This window comes from Dermacentor variabilis, chromosome 3 (genome assembly GCF_050947875.1).
Source record: "Dermacentor variabilis isolate Ectoservices chromosome 3, ASM5094787v1, whole genome shotgun sequence".
NCBI classification, from domain to species: Eukaryota; Metazoa; Arthropoda; class Arachnida; order Ixodida; family Ixodidae; genus Dermacentor; species Dermacentor variabilis.
The window spans coordinates 113,706,657-113,722,322 of NC_134570.1; the positions used below are offsets into that span (position 1 = coordinate 113,706,657).

At 43.0% G+C, this 15,666-nt stretch overlaps 1 long non-coding RNA gene across 1 annotated transcript; it reads right to left on the minus strand.

Annotated features, from left to right (window-relative positions):
- Nucleotides 1-3,454: 3,454 nt before the first annotated feature.
- Nucleotides 3,455-12,377, minus strand: LOC142574106 (uncharacterized). Its single transcript, XR_012826421.1, has 4 exons — nt 12,219-12,377; nt 10,186-10,267; nt 3,698-3,875; nt 3,455-3,594 (listed from the first exon to the last, which is right to left on the minus strand). It is a non-coding gene; the product is annotated as an uncharacterized LOC142574106 (long non-coding RNA).
- Nucleotides 12,378-15,666: the final 3,289 nt, after the last annotated feature.

Sequence of the window (15,666 nt, forward strand, 5' to 3'; positions counted from 1 at the left end):
CCGTTTTCATGCATTCTGATATGATCCCAGCGGAGGTTACGTGCCATTTGTGCAGAGTAACAACAAAAATAACCCGAGCTGTGTGACCTCTCGCCGAGGTTCTCTACTACCTGAGGCTTCATTAGGCTAGAGAGCCCCTCGATATTTGATGGAGGTGCTGGGCCTATTAAAGACCTGGAGTTCTGCAGACGGACGATCCTTCCCATTTCTGCGATGCCTTGGGGGACCACGCCGCCCGATCTTCCTCAAGTGTCGCCTGCCGTCTGTTTAGGTGATACACGCCAAGGAGATCATCGCGTCACAGCCGCGCCGACAACCATACCGTAGAGAATTGGCTCTCATCTTACGACCGAGTGAGTGCGCCTATCGAATAGGGCGACATCGTCATCTAGTTTTTCATCTTGTGCATCATCTTCTATTTGTACTTCTTTTCAAGTATGCATATTGACACGTGTAGATGTTGATTTTTCGGGTGTTTCTCGGTTTTACATGCTGATCACTACCACGTGACAATATGAAGAAATGTGCGGAACCTAATTCCCTTATAAAAGCCGCGGTTAACCTGAACGGTGTTCGGCATATTCATACATAATATGCGGATATCGGCTTGCGCAACCGTACCTAGAACCGCGTCTAAGCTCATAGTACGCTGTCCCACACATTTGACGTGGTGATCATGGCATCGTGACCACGACGATGAGCTTCACCAGTAAATTACTGAGTGTGGAGCAGTGTCACATTAATAACAGATGGACAGGTAGATGAATGCAGAAAACGCAGTTTCGATCTCGTTATTCTTTGTTAGCTTGTTTATTTCTTGGGTCAGACAAGAGCGACACAATAGTTTCAATTCGGAACAGCGCCGTATTTTGTTTGCGTGTCTTGCCACTGCGAATGCGATTATATTCACTGCTCTACAGCAGCAACTGGTGCTATGGCTGTGTTATATAACGTGAAAGCTGCTACATAGCAAATCGGTCTGAAATTAGCTGAATAACTTATATTCGTACATTCGTTGTGAAACTGTTTTTCAAGACTTGTAAGAAGATTTTCTATAAATGTCAAAAACATCATGCAGTATCAACATGAGATCGGTAGTAAAATACCTAAAATACGTGACGTCATAATATCAGCCCAGTAATCACAGGCTGACGGACACACTTTATGCGTTAGTAGGCTAGAATATTGTGGAATAGAGCAGCAGACAAATGCATGGGGGTGCAAATATTTCAATGCGTTTATATCCGAAAAAAAAACAAAGCAAAGGCACGCTACAGTGTAAAGCTACTCCAAACTGTTTATATTTATTTGCTACGATCCCTCGTTCCTCGCTTGTTCTGCTGTGTAACTTCGCCGTGTTTCCCTATGTACACCAATTTCTCTCGTGTATATCCTTGCTCGTTCTGTTTGTTGTTTAAGACGCCTTCGATCTGGCTAAGTACTATATTATTCCACGTTATTTTCATATGTACTTCGAAATTATTATCTTCTGGCTGCGCGGGTTTTCCTACCTTCTAGCTGTACTATATCTATTATTTAATTTGATCTTGTATGCCGATCAAGTCGTACCCTTACACAATTCTGAATTGCTAAATGCATGGGTTTAAAAGAAAGAAAATGAATCACAGAAGGCTAATGTTGACAATGTTAATGAGAAAGACGTCTGTTAGGCTACCCTACCTTGGGGATAGGGAAAAGGGGTAAAGAAAGACGGAGCTTGAAAGCTGTCACTGCGTACGTACGTGTGTGTGGAAATCACCACAGAGTCAGATAGTCCATCACAAGAAGCACAAAATTATCTTCACTGCCCTATCAGCCGATTATTGCTAGGGACGGTATTCTAGTAGCATATATAAAGACAGTGAACAAACGTCTATTCTCCGCAGTGCACTATAATTTGGCTGTATTTAGGGCACTACCACTATAAGACGTTTATGTTCGCTTAAACGCTGAAGACATCAGTGCAGCACTGACAGTCACAACAATTATTGCTCAACAAGCTCTCATGAAGGCAACTCCCAACCATAGCCCACACAGAAATGTTGTATCGCGCCAATGCAGTTAGGGTAGACATGTGAGCTGCATTAAAGATGAGTTGATCTGTGCATGGTGCCAAGCGCTGCGAAAGCGGATCCTTTGGACAAACGCAGGACAAAGCGTTACTAGCAACTGGAAATCTTATTTAGAAAACGAGTTTTTATATACAGAATGATTGTACATGTGCAGATTTGTGGGGGCGCCCTATCTGTGCGTTATTCCACTCGGCAAGCGATGGTGTGCGTGCCAGATCGCGAAGGTGGCTCGCAGTTCGATCCTAGAGAGTTAATTAGTAACCAATTAGGCGCCCTGGTGAGACGCTCAAGCAGCTTTCTCTAAATGGCCATTTTAACTAATATCCCAATGGTCAGATAAACATCGAAAAGAAAATCTGGAAGCCATTTTCCCTAAAGCAGTAGTCAGGTTTCGCAATTTCTCACTTCAGTGGGTCGTCAGATCTGCTTTGGAGGGACTATTGACGACATACTTTGAGGCGTGGAAGACGGCCCATTTTTCAAGACCCCTTGTAGAGGCCATCTGATGGACACTGCGGTGAGCCGCGAGTTCTGTAAGTGTATAACAGTTGCGAAATAAAACCTCTTTCTTCGTTTAACAGGGAATATAACGCCACGAATTCGCACATTTGGCTTTGACGGAAGTTGTATTCGAGGGCTTCGGATTGTTTTGATCACTGCAATTTCTTCACAGCGATTAAAAAGCATGGTACGTCATCGTTTCTTGTATTTCATCCCAATCTAAATGCGGCCAGGGGATACGGGATCAATCCTGAGATCTCGTGCTCAGCTGCCCAGCAGCACAGTTATTGGGCGGCTACTGATGCATGTGACGTTAGTAAACAAATTAATAGTTTCTGATACCTTGAGCAGGGAAAAATGTTCTCGGTGTTTTATGTCTTTTGTACGCTTGCGCCTTTTAATGAATAAAAGAAGAAAATATTTTATCTGCGTCAAGGAGAGAGACTAGCGGTACTGGCTAATAATTCAATGATGAACACAGATATTCGATGCACTTACCTTATAAATGCGATCATGGTTCCATTCGGGCATTGCAAATATGTCCACATTTTTCTATATGGATGGATCGATAGTTGACTTACTTTCTTGAGGTCCGTCGGTGCGCACGATTAGCGCGCAGCGGGCCGCTCCCACGTCGGGACAGAGAGGCCATGCCACTCCGCCATGTCGTGGGCCCGATGGACAGCCCTGAGCTGTGCTTCAAGGTACGAGTTGCGTGGTGCTCGGTCCCACTCTTTCTTGGTGGTCCTGGCCCCGGCGCCAGGGGGCAACCGCAGAACATGTGAGCCCCCAAGGCTAGCTATATCATTAAAAAAACGACACGCATTGTGAGGGTGGGCATCCGAAAATAATTTGTGCAGGACGGCGGCGCATGGTTAAGTGACCGCCTGAAGCCACCTGTTCGTGACTTCTTGTGCTTTATTGAGTGCTTTGTGCGGTAGCGGCATGGTTCTCTTGACTAACTTATAGTGCTGGGTATGATCGTTGTAACTGACGAGGTGGTCGCGCTCGCACTCCCATCCTGCATATGAGATTTCGTAACTTTGGTTTTATACGTGACTTCTTGATGTGTTGCTTAGCAAACAATGGTTTAGAAAGAACGCCAAGATGCAGTAAGGGCGTACCATTTATTGGAGGTTTAGCCGTGTTCACAGTGAATTCCGCCGCGGCATCAAACAGCTAATCTTGTTCCTTGTTAGTTTACTCCAAGTCAAATATGGACAGGCACTGGTAATCCTTCTTCCACGGCCTACATGTGCATCCGATACCGCAAAAGCCAAAAAATGTATTTCGGGGCTCGCACTGCAAAAAAAGTAAAGTATTTACTTTTAGGAAGGGGTAAGTGCAACACATTAAAAATATAACAATGCGTCTCATGTATGGTTTCACTGTAGTGAAAACGAATAATGAAACGCTGCAATAAACGCATATTATGAATACACGTTTCTTGCTTCCCGTATTTGTAGCTGAATTGAAAAGCAAAACTGAAAAATTATATTCTGATGTTTTACGTGCCAAAGCCACCATTTCAATATGTGGCGCGCCGTGGTGAGTGACTGCGGTCTGATTTTGACCACCAGGAGTTATTTGGCGTGCAACCCTATACGGGATACAAGGGGATTTTTGCATTTCACCCTCATCGAAATGCGGCCGCCGCGGTCGGGATTTGATCCCGCGTCATAGGGCTTAATAATGCAACGCCATAGCCCCTACGCCGCCAGGATGGGTGAAAAACAAAACTACAATAGTATAATGATGAGTCATTCCACTCTGTGAAGATGCATGATCAGCGAAACTGTATGGCACAAGACACAGATGTGAGGCATGAATGTTAAATAAAGGTACGAACACATTAATTGTCTTGATCGTTGGTCACCGTGACGAAAGGCATGCGTACACACTTAAATTTGGAAGGACCCTTAAGCTTCGCCTTTAACAATGGCACGTGATAGCAGTCAAGGATGCCTGACGGCCTGTGGGGATTCCCTGCAACTCCAGGATATGTAAACGTAATGCTTTCCTGGATACGCTGAAGGCAAGCACTATGCACGAAGGACTGCTTTGTGGTTATTTTTTGATGGTGTTTCAAGTAAGTCAAAGGGCCGCGCCGCTGCTACTTTTAGGCAGACCAGAAACGGCAGCCGGAAAGGGTTTTCCTTCTGAGTTTACCCGTAGCAGAATTATGTTTTCTAGTACGCTCAAATTACAGTCATACGCTATCACATGTGCTATGTTTTGTGTCAGTCGAACCCAACGAATTTTCTGACGCATTTTACTTTCGGGAATTCAATTATTTCACTAACGGCTCTGCGCCACGCGGGGTCTGCACGGTTCAGGATGCGTGGTTCGGTATAATTGTGTTGCTGTAGAATAAAAACTCGCGGAAGCCTAGCCATAAACAGCTTCCCTGTAATGGTGGCCAACACAGTACTCGATGTCGAATGTTATCCCACCCTTCAAGTTCATCACCACTGACATACGACTCACTGAAGAGTAAAGAGAGAAGAGATAGAGAAGGAAAAAGACGTTTGCTAGCAATTATCAGCCAAAGACAATCTCATATAAAAGAAAATCAGAACTTGTCTGCCTTTTTTTTCTGGCCATGGCGAATTCACTCACCCACAAAAGAAGAACAAAAGTACATTTAATGTAATTACGAATTAAATAATTTGTTAATTATTTTCTTGCTGAACTTCCACGTCTCAAATCTTTCTCAAGTGCATCCAAAATACTACCGTAGGCTATGTGTTACGTTTATCGTCCGCAAATAAGAAGTTTGAGGTATAAAATCTGCGTAGCATACTTGTTTTCATGTGGATTACAGGGTTAAGAAATATTTCAAGGTAACCCATATGGAACATCCGGCAAGGTACCTATATTAGCTGGACTGTTTCGCTGCTCAAGGTCAAGAGGCCGACTGTAGAATATTCAAGAGTGATCGCTTGTTCCGACATAGAGTAAAATAAGGAGACGTAGCAACAGATACTAGAAAAAATATGGCCTAGTCAAATCAGCTGTCGCCCACTACACATGCCAATGCGTTAATGAACACGTTGCCCTTGATAGAATAGGTGTTAGAGCTATGGGAATTGTTAAATGATAGATATATAATGCAGACGATTCTGCCATGACGTCAGCACCGCGGAATTGATTAGTTGTGGTAGCTGTCTTCATGATTGGTAATGTACGTGTGATTCCTAATGACTCAAATGGTTATGATCACCACTAAGACACCCGATAAGCGAACGTTTAGCATGAACAAGCAATCACGTGGTATATACTGTCAAGTTCAGAAACATTAAATTACCTTTAAACAATGTTAAAACTTGTTAAGCTACACATTAATAAGCCAGCTCATTAAGTAGGAAATTATGATTGAAGAAATGAAAGCTTTGGTAAAGCAGATGAAGAAACACCCGACATGCTGACGAGATCATTCTTTAATTTTGTATTTAGGGTTATTGCAACTAAAAATAATTCGGTCATGATGCACCACTAGAGCGAAACTATCTCTGTGCTAATAAGTTATGCTAATAATAATAATAAATACAGCGCCCTTGTGCCGGCTGCGAAAAAAAGCTCCCACCCGTGCACCACGTAGAGATGGGAAACTAGTCTATCTGAGATTTACGTCCCCGGTTTTTATCACTGGGTTCAGTCCACCGGTTTATTTGACACTTCCTAAATTATTGGTTACGTATTTGTGTTTCTTAATTAGGTTACGCGTACGTTTGGCTTGGGTTTATCAAATCGTTTATTTGAAATGCGTCACATTGGGCTTCGCATAATCCCCATCATACAGGGGGGCAATGCGTGGTTCATTGTGTTAGTCCAATATATTCATCAAACTATTCCTGAATTATGCTAGGCATTTGTGTTTCGTAATTAGTTAGTCATATTGTTTATGACACGGTTATGTATTGCTTTTACCATGTGTAACACCGGCACAAATGTAACACAAATTTCGTTTATTTAAAGACAGGGACACACTTTTGAAACTATTGCGGAGTCAGAGAGAGAATGCTGCGCACGTGCTTTGCTGCGAGAGAGAAACACGTCACCATCGGCGTAACCAATGGCGCACCACACCTTTGCTGCAAGTGAGGTACGATGTCACTATGGGCTTAGCCAATGGCGCGCCGCACGTTCCGTTGGAATCTTTCTATGATCGAACCGCGAGCGTTTCGCCTAGGTATACACAGTAACGCTATAGTCGTCATCATGCCAGTGTCAAAAACTCATATTCATCCTATATTGTCCTCACACCATTCTTCTGCCATCATCGTCATAGCCTCACCTTCATACGGTCGTAGTCATGCTTTCGTTGCCATATCAGTTTTTTATAACGTTGTCACTCATCGTCGTCACAGTAATCGTCATGATATTGTCACATGCCGTTTTCGTTCCGCAGTCATTTTACCATCGCCATAACTTTAGAAACGTCATCCCATCGTCATCACGCCGTTGTCATCATACCGCCGTCGTCGCGGCACCATCGATGTCATTCCTTTTTTGTCATTCATCGTTATCATGCTGTCGTCATTCAACTCCGAATATTCGGCGGTTGTCGTAAAATCACCATTATTTAGTGATCCCGAAACAGTCGCTGCCATGCATCCGTTCTCGTGTTTCAAGCCATCCGGATCGTGCCACCGTCATGAGTCCAGCTCCGTCGTGCCGTTCTCGTCACGCACAAGTCGTCGCACCATTGTTGTCATATACGCGTCGTCATCCCATTGTTCTCATCCCATCGTTGTTACCTTGTTGTCGTTAAACAATCGTCATCATTCCGATTCTTCACCTCATTATCGCCATGCCGTCGTCGTCATATCGCCTTTGTCGTTCCATCGACGTCTTCATCGTCTTCCACTGGTCGTCATTGCGTCACCGTACAGTCGTCGTCATGCTGTCGTGCTTATGGCGGGTCGTCGCAAGCGACTGCGATGGTTAATTTGGACCATACCAGTAACATTGGGTATGTTTGATGTAGCCGAAACAATGGAAGTCCTAGATACACCAATGATACTACTTTAAAATAGCGTGAATTCAGCAATAGAGTGTGTCTCTACATTCCTTAATCCTTATCGCATTACCGCTGACCGTCATCGTAAAATTGGCTCTGCTACAGTTGTTTTATTTTTTGAGTTCACACCTGAAAATTCACAATAAGCATTCAAAATGTTTTCCAACACGATATTGTAGACGTGCCAGAGGATTTTTTAAACTTCCCCTGTCCTTCTTTTCCAAATACGATCACTCGGGAAAGCCATGGGCTACTTAAGCTTTGATTTTCCCTGAAAAGTCTCCGCCAGGAAAAACCGAGCTTGAGAAGTACTTCAGCATAGCTACAGTTTATGCGAATTCGTTTGCCGCACACTAAAAAGACCTCGCCGGTGGTCAGTGTAATTGTCGGATTTTAACTGACACCTTCACACTATCATTATTTGATTATTTTATAACTGCAATTTCAGAGGCTGGGGACAATACAGATAGGCATAGTGGTTTATACAATACCAAACATTGGGCAGAGATAATTCTCATTTAGCTTAACGCTATTCCTCCTCCTACTATGCAACCACAAAGCTGGGATTTAAGTTGCGCAAGCTTTTATAATAAATGTAGCTTTTTTTCCAATGTACCAAGGAGCAATGTCTCTCTCCCAAGTAAAATTACGTGCATTGAAACACTGTAACGACACTGGTTAACATACGCCGCTACTTCCACAATATCGAACCCTCTGACTCAATAAATAACTATATTCGTTTTCGAACAATAGAGCTAGATGTGTTCACACGTTGCTTTATCCTAATATTGCCTTTGTGAAAACATGAGAAAAAATGTCTTGCTGACGTTGTCCCTTAATTAAGTAAGGTCTGGGTTTGTAGCCCTCAATAATTGCGATGAGCTAGAATGACCCATGAGAATCAGAACTGACGGCTCCTGTTTGACATTTGACTAGACGCGACACGTCCTAGCTTTCTAAATCTAATTGTAAACAAACTTCATTCTCGTGGGTACGAAGTGAATCGTAGGTATGTATTCTGCAAGAAACCTCCAAACAGACGGTGAAGCAACGTCTTCATGCCACAAGAACCTACAAAACGTGTGCGTAAGGCAATGTCATCATCATCATCATCATCATCATCAGCCTGGTTACGCCCACTGCAGGGCAAAGGCCTCTCCCATACTTCTCCAACAACCCCGGTCATGTACTAATTGTGGCCATGTCGTCCCTGCAAACTTCTTAATCTCATCCGCCCACCTAACTTTCTGCCGCCCCCTGCTACGCTTCCCTTCCCTTGGGATCCAGTCCGTAACCCTTAATGACCATCGGTTATCTTCCCTCCTCATTACATGTCCTGCCCATGCCCATTTCTTTTTCTTGATTTCAACTAAGATGTCATTAACTCGCGTTTGTTCCCTCACCCAATCTACTCTTTTCTTATCCCTTAACGTTACACCTATCATTCTTCTTTCCATAGCTCGTTGTGTCGTCCTCAATTTGAGTAGAACCCTTTTAGTAAGCCTCCAGGTTTCTGCCCCGTAGGTGAGTACTGGTAAGACACAGCTATTATATACTTTTCTCTTGAGGGATAATGGCAACCTGCTGTTCATGATTTGGGAATGCCTGTCAAACGCACCCCAGCCCATTCTTATTCTTCGGATTATTTCCGTCTCATGATCCGGATCCGCCGTCACTACCTGCCCTAAGTAGATGTATTCCCTTACGACTTCCAGTGCCTCGCTGCCTATTGTAAATTGCTGTTCTCTCCCGAGACTGTTAAGCATTACTTTAGTTTTCTGCAGATTAATTTTTAGACCCACTCTTCTGCTTTGCCTCTCCAGGTCAGTGAGCATGCATTGCAATTGGTCCCCTGAGTTACTAAGCAAGGCAATATCATCAGCGAATCGCAAGTTACTAAGGTATTCTCCATTAACTTTTATCCCCAATCCTTCCCAATCCAGGTCTTTGAATACCTCCTGTAAACACGCTGTGAATAGCATTGGAGATATCGTATCTCCCTGCCTGACGCCTTTCTTTATTGGGATTTTGTTGCTTGCTTTATGGAGGACTACGGTGGCTGTGGAGCCGCTATAGATATCTTCCAGTATTTTTACATATGGCTCATCTACACCCTGATTCCGTAATGCCTCCATGACTGCTGAGGTTTCGACTGAATCAAACGCTTTCTCGTAATCAATGAAAGCTATATATAAGGGTTGGTTATATTCTGCACATTTCTCTATCACTTGATGGCAATGTACTGTTTACTAATTTTACTTGATTTTACTCGTACCTAGGCACTTTGACTTATTTCAGTGGCATTGAGTGGTGCCATATAACTGCACTGGAGGCATCTTTGCAACTTAGGATGGCTATAGGTTTAATGTCGATAAACTATACACAAACGAAGTGGACGAATGTCCAGATAATAAACGATTGGTTGTATCAGGGGCGCTGATACATATATATATATATATATATATATATATATATATATATATATATATATATATATATATATATACATACAGCTGCCACTGTCTTGATAAAATTCACAGGAAGCCTTACATAACGTTTTGCCAACTATAGCACCGCACTTGTACTTACAGGAGCTCTTGTGCATAACCTGATAGCAACGTTTTGTAGAGCCGTGTACCACATTGATGCGTCAGCGCGTGCCTGCGAAGAACTAAAAAACACGATGTTTGTTTCTACAAAAAGTGTTATGCACAAAGCCTGCATCACGCTTCTTTATAGTCATAACACTTCATAGTCTTGTGTTTCTTAAGGTCACTAAATACGAATAATAGTGCGGTGGTGCACCCAATTGATGAAATGTGCCAAAGGTTGAAGAATAGAAGAGGAATCAAGATGGCTTCTGAATCCAATAATGAATTTGGTTTGTTGAAAGAATACCTGGGGACCTTTCCGTTGGAGGAGGGCCTAAACGAGTCTGTTCAGAACATATGCGAGACAGAATGTGCAAAATGTGCTTGCGGACGCATCACTGCGCGCATGCTGCACATGTCAGGGGTTAGACGATTATCATATAGTTCAATGTACTATAGCATGGTCACCACTCTCTTTCTCTGTATCTCCACTTAGCCCTTTGTAGAATAGTAGGCTACAGATGGGCTCTGCCGGCCGACTTGCGTCTTTATTTCCCTTCGTTAAAAACATTCTTGTCCTCCTCCTTGACTCGTCCAAGTATGTCGGCACTGCACTACGCCGTGCTTTTCTGCAGGCTGTCATATCATACGATTCAATTCATATGATTTTTTTCTCACGGGCATTTTATATAGAATGCACCAACTGGTTTTTGCCTTGTCGTGGTACAGTGATACAGACAATGACAAGTGCACCAGCGCCTGTAAGCCGACTGGTCGGACAATAAATGCCGACCAGTGGCAGGCGTCGCGAACTTGCAATCATCAAATGCATTGAGGTGTTGTCTGGTGCTCAAGTGTGTTCAATAAACGGTGCAGCTGAAATATAGCTCTCACATAGCGCAACAGCCAACCACGCCATGCTCCACACCTGTTGTTACATGGGGGGGGGGAGGGGGCTAAATTTCAGCGCCATCCATGTCATGCTCTGTCAAGCTACGGAAGTTGTTGGACTACATTACCAGCATAATAGGCGCACATTTCTCTTAATATGTGCCAGATACTGCAGGTAAAGCGAGATAAGATGGCTGTAAATTAGAACGCGAAATGTTTTGGCGGTTAACTTGGAAGCCTATCACAGCGGCGACGTCCCAATAAAGCGGCACGTAATATATCATGCGAGGGCGGGTAGAACACTGTACGGGTGCAAACTTATTTGATGTCTACATGGCCATAAAAGACGAAGCTGGAAGACATATATATGGTCACGAATATTATGTCTGATGGTGACACACTTTACTATGTTCAAATCTCATAGTTAATGTCACTATGAGAACTTAATCTAGGTGTGTCCCGCACACTGGCACAAGAGTTTCTCGGACACGGTAACAGAAAGACAAGTGTAAGCATTGTGCGACCGCAAGCAGGTAAAAGGTATACATTAAAACACAGAAATCCGGATGACCGAGAGCTACCCTATGGCTGACAGTAAGACACGCCGTGATAAAACACGTCGTGCAAGCATGCTTCATTTCTAAATTTACTTTAAGCAGACCAAGACGTAGTTTGTTGGCTGTTAAGGGATTATTACCTCACCAACATGTTCAGTTTGAGGTTACGATTTTATAATCCAATGAGCTTGTAGACTGCTTCATCGCGAAAAAGAAATATTCTTGAAGTGCTTGCCTCTAAATTTCTTTGCACTATAAACAAACGTTTAGTGTTTTTCTGAACTTTTATGAAACGCAGAAGTTTGTATGCAAGTTTAAAGTAAGTAACACTTTGATTAATAATAACTGTAGATTCTTCTTCATTTGTATGTTCCAGAGGTAGTGTCACAAAGTAACATAAAAATTGTGCGGCAGCACTCACGCAAACATTACTTCGGACTTTCTGCCTTGCATGCCCCAATGCTTAAGTTGCGTTTCTCAGAACTTTTCCACATGGTAGTAAGTAATTATATGGAAGAGTACTCTTCGTACTGTATTCTGTAAACTAAAGAACCGGACATTACACAGCTAATTATGTACTCACTTTGAAGCACAGGTTATTGCTGCGAAAGACGACAATATAAGAGCGAGAAACTTCATGTCGTTGATGCAGCGCCGTGCCGCTAAGCGCTATGTCATGAAGTTTTGAGGAGCGGTTGACTGTCAAGGGTCGCGGGAAATATTGAGAGCTATACATCTGGATCCTGCAATGAACGCATTGTTTTGTCGTCATAGAGAACATGAGTGGGCGCTGTAACGAACATTTTCTCGAAACAAACACATTGGAAAGAAGAAAACATTGACGTTGAGCAGCACCAAGCTCATTGTCATGCCCGAGAAGACCGCAGCAAGACTGAGGTCCAGCTGTCAGAAATAAAGCAAAAGAACCGTTTTGCACACGAGACTTACGGCAGAATAGCTCTGTCGATGGCGACATCATTTAATGTGGCAGCTGGAAATTGTACTTAAAATCGGTTAAGAAGCAGATGACGGTGATCGGAAATAGAGGGCGCGTGACAGCGCACATGACTGACTGGGATTATATATGCTGGTGCCGACAAGTTTTTTAAAGGTGTTAAGAAAACAATACCACATACTATATTTATTATTGAAATATTTTATTAGATAGCCAGCCCTAAGAAAATAAGCATTTGTATAAAAACCCGCCCGCATATAGGGAAAGCAAGCCGAACTTACATACGGAAGGATGACTTTGTAATTAAACGCGAAATTAGAGTCACTGAATTCTGTTATCATTAAACCGTAGGTTTGAAACTTGAAGGTGAACGAAAATGCTAGATAAAGAGCCAACGACTAGGCAATGAGCGATGGAACGCAACATGGCGGTTGTAAAAGGAATATAGTTGAAGAACGACATAAGACTGAAGATCTAGACATCACAAGGCACATTAAAGCAGAACATCCACATCAAGCAACCTTCTCAATGTCACTGGAAATCCGCAGATGTCTTTATGGCATGGCCTGGCATTGTATCAGTAGCGTATATCATTTATAATAGTGGTGATTGAAAACCACATGTATGGCTTCGCCGACACAGGCGGTGCTTGAGTAGGTATCGCCATACGCAGCCAAACCTGTTTTCTGTTCGGGGAAAGACTGGCCCTTCGATATGCTGTTAGTCTTGTACCACGTCAATTGGTTGAATCTCATATCTGCATTTCTTAGTTTCATCACAGCGCTTAGTCGTATGCATTCGTCTTCGGCGGTTGCACTAGCTTGGCGCCTATTGTTATATAAATAAAACAACCGCTGTCTGTAATGTGCATCACATGGTCTAGTAAACTCCACTTGTTGCAATAAAGCTCAACAACAATATCGTCCACCAATATTTTCAGTGTGGTGCGATATCGTTCTTTTTCTCTGTATACCCGTTACACCCGTCATCTTGCTTTGCATCGCTCGCAGCGCGGTTGTTAGCTTTTGATCAAGTATCTTTGTTGACCTCCAAGTTTCGGATCCATTGGTTAGCACTAACCGAATGCAATGACGGTACACTGTCTTTTTCAATGGTAACGGTAGTCTTATGTCCGTAAGTCCAGTGTGCGGGCATGGGTAAATTCATTTTTAAGCGAAGCTTCTCCTCTCAAATGTGGCACCCGTTGGTTCCTCGCCGAGTAAAATGGGCCGATCCTGCATAAGGCTGCAATCAAGAATGTGCCAATTCTGGAGACAGTGTAACGAAAGGTGACAAATTCGTTGGTATATCCTGATAGCAGTACATGATATATGTCCACATAAGGGTCTTATTGTGGTTGGCAAGATGCGCCACTCCTGGAGCCAGTGAAATGAAAGGAATGGCTTTTTCAATGCTCAACATGCCGCACAATGTTTATACCTAAATGTACTCACCGCAAAAAAATTGCATTCTGTGGAGGGTTATAGACTGACTACATTGTGAAACGTTGACTAAGACATTTTTTGCTAAAATTTTGTCAAATCTTTTGCAGGTAACGGCTTCGTTTCTTATTGGTCCTTATAAACATCTGGTATCAAAGGCCATTCGGTACAGACTAACATACACGTCGCTCGCACGGTTCTTGAGTACTGTTGTACGTCTTATGAGCAACTTGATGTGTTTCAGGTTGACCTCGCAAGAGTATTTGATCGCGTCAGGCATTCCCTTTTTATTTTCTCTCTTGGAACACGCCAATCTCTGATCCACAATGTTTAATGGCGTTGCAGTTTGTTATAGTCATCGTAGAACTTGCTCTGTTGTCCATGGTAGCCTCTCAAATCCCGTTCCCACCCCTTCTTCCGTGAAACAAGCATGTCCTATGTCCCCGGTCTTCTTCGCTCTTTACCTAGAGCCACTCTGTTTGAGCATTTTGAACTGCAGCAACGTTCGTGGTTTTAATATTCTTGATAATTAAGTAAACATGTTAGCATTCACTGATGATATCGAATTTTCTGCAATGACAAGCCAAGCATCGACAAAACTCTTTTTATCATAGCAGGGTTTGGTACAGCCTCCGGTGCACCAACTGTAGCAACTCCGGTGCACCAACTCCGGTGCACCAAGCTCAGGGTTGTGGTTTGGATCTCGGACCATTAGACTATCGCATTATGCTTTCATTGAACAATAATGTGTGCCTCTAAATATCTTGGAATTCACTAACTACCTACAAGTTAAGTGCGCACTATTGGAGACAGCGAGTTTCAACATTCCAGCGCTGCACAAATACTTTTGTCCGGCAGCGTCTTTCATTGTTTGGAAGAGCAGAAGCCTGCAACGTGCTTTTCGCAACCAAAGTTTTCTACGTCTTTCAGGTTCGTCACAGCACAAGGCTTTACGTTCTACGTTGTCACAGGATTTTTTTGAAACATTTATATAGTCTTCCAGTTTTTAACCTATGAGACGGGACAACATTTTTCCACCAGTGAGTGCTGGAAGCTTACGGTTGGTGCATTTGTATGTACGACAGTCGATTTTAGGTTTTCTGTTTTTTCGGAATAGCTCTCATCCGGTATTAAGGGTCTTCTTGCAGTTTAACTTCGTTCATGTCGTGCCTGAATTGGTGGTGTGTTCAAATTTTCTTTCGATACCTTGTTTATGGTGGTTCCTGCATGAGGTTTATTTTTCCATTGCTTTTCTGACTGTTCGTTTCCCTAAAGGTTATTTAATCACTGTGTCAGGGAAAAAACCTTTACGAAGAGTTAATATCGATGTTGTTCCCGCCGGCGGTTTTCGATCAGTGTACATCAGATTGCCAGGACATGATATACTTGCGAGAGTGCTCAGAATGCCAGTTCCCCCTTCTACAATTTTTTTTGCAAATTGCACGTTGAAAAATTCCCTGCCAGAACGTGGCTTCGGGAAAAGAACATTTTCGTTTCGTGAATTAACTGTCGCCTTTGTGGCGTACCTGGAACTATTGAACACTGCTTTATTGATTGTACAGATGTGATTTTGTTCTAGGATATCCTCCTTAGAAATTTGTAAAAATATTTTGATCTAACTTCTCAGAGTATTC